Source organism: Juglans microcarpa x Juglans regia, chromosome 3D (genome assembly GCF_004785595.1).
Source record: "Juglans microcarpa x Juglans regia isolate MS1-56 chromosome 3D, Jm3101_v1.0, whole genome shotgun sequence".
Taxonomy (NCBI): Eukaryota; Viridiplantae; Streptophyta; class Magnoliopsida; order Fagales; family Juglandaceae; genus Juglans; species Juglans microcarpa x Juglans regia.
In genome coordinates this window covers 39,124,102-39,126,133 of record NC_054598.1, presented here as the reverse complement: position 1 = coordinate 39,126,133, position 2,032 = coordinate 39,124,102, and the positions used below count along the sequence as shown (strand labels likewise).

Sequence of the window (2,032 nt, the reverse complement as noted above, 5' to 3'; positions counted from 1 at the left end):
TATAAAGTATTTAATGTTGTATTGTTTCATGTTCATCAATCACGGGAAAATATTACTTTAAAGATAAGAAAAATTAAAATTAAAAAAAAAAAAAAAAAAAGAAGAAGAAAAGAGGAAAAGTAAAGTTCCATAACTAAATCTTCACATGAGATCAAGCCTATCTATGGACAGAACCGTCATTTGAGGGTGATGATGTGTGACTTAGGACATCGATGTATGGAAAACTATACACAAAAAGAATATCAGAGCCAGGTTTCGATCCTGGGACCTGTGGGTTATGGGCCCACCACGCTTCCGCTGCGCCACTCTGATTTTGTTGATAGTCAGCAGTTGCAAAATTAAATTAACTCTTAGCTTTATGAGTAATACCGTTAACTGGGCTTTGAGGTTGTACTTATGAAGAACTAATAAAGGATGCGTATGACTTTCAATAACGCTTTCGTATTCCCTACGAGTTTTCATATCATATGCATTTTGTTTTAAGTAAAAATGAAAGATATACATAAAATATTAGTGCTCATGTGCTAAAAAAGTAAAAAATAAAAATAAAAACGAGATGAACAAATGTTCCAAGAGTGAGGAGAAAAAAAAAATTGAAAGGTTTGTTTGAAAATTAAAAAATAAAAAAAAAAAATAAAAAAAAAAAACCAATGCAGGGTTTGGTTTGCCCAATTAACTTGGGAATATTGTGTTTTCTTTCTATTTTCCAGTCAAACTCAAAGAATATGTCCTCTTTAAACCAATCAGAGAAAATCAACCTAATCAAACTCTGACCAATGGTGCAAAAAAGAAAAAAGAAAAAAGAAATAGAATGTAATTGTTGTTGAAGAAAATTGTGCAGATACAGTAAATATAACAATTGCAAGTGGGAATAATTTTTTTTTTCTTTAAATCCCCACCATGCATGTTTTCACCAATATCTTTGGTTTTCAATTAAATTCTTGGTATTATATATATATATATATATATATATGTCAGCTTTGGTTAAGTACTTTGTAACAAAGAGATCATATGGTGATCAAGTATGGCTCACGCTCTCAAGGAAAATAATTAACTTAATTAATTCGTTGACTCTATACTTATAATAGCTCTGCCATTAAAAATAATAATAATTTATGCGGCTGCAACTCATGACAAGTACTACTCCAAGATCGGCATGCATGACTCTTCATTAATAATAAACATTGGATGATTAAATATTAATTTCTGAAGTTGCATCATGATGATGATGTTGAGGTAGGTTACGTGCATGATTCATTTTCTGATCTCAACCATATGTATATAATTTAGGATTACTTTTGTGCGTTGTTCTATGTGTTTTGATCAGCTCCAAATCGTTTTGGTTGTAATTAAATACCTAAACAAAATTATTGATTATAGTCATGATCACATGTGTAACGATGGAATTGAAAATCTAGATCGTGACCAAAAAGAAATGTACGTATCATGGTGGTGCATGCGGGGAAAACATGCATTAATCATGTCACCTTCATTCACAAATCAGTATCATTTTTTTTTTTTTATAACCAAACTTTTATTTAATCAAAAGAGCAATACATGATACTGTTTTGATCAAACCAATTAATAGCATGATCAACAAATATATATTTTTATTATAATTAATAACTATAATAAGTCCTTAATAGGATCTCACTCAATTCATCGTTTGTTTTTTTTTATTAAAAGAATATATATTTTTATTATAATTAAAAACTTTTAAAAATTTTATCTTACAACTTACAAGCATGCCGGGCAACTATTAGTTCACAAAACATTTTATAATAACATCAGAAAAAATTATTAGACAAGTGAGATTCTAAACTGTTAGACCTAATATTTCTGCAAAAGTAAATAGAATCGAACAATTCATTATTTCTTAAAGAATAACGACAGACGCACAACTATTTTTTAAACCATATTTTGAAATAAAGATATTCATTAAGTGTTACTTATAATTATAAAAATATTCCTAATTTAAAATATAATTATATAAAAAGTTATTTTATTTTCAAATCGATATGTAGAACTAAGA

At 28.1% G+C, this 2,032-nt stretch overlaps 1 non-coding gene across 1 annotated transcript; it reads right to left on the bottom strand.

The window, feature by feature from the left end:
- Positions 1-240: 240 nt before the first annotated feature.
- Positions 241-312, bottom strand: TRNAM-CAU. The gene has a single exon. It is a non-coding gene; the product is annotated as a tRNA-Met (tRNA).
- Positions 313-2,032: the final 1,720 nt, after the last annotated feature.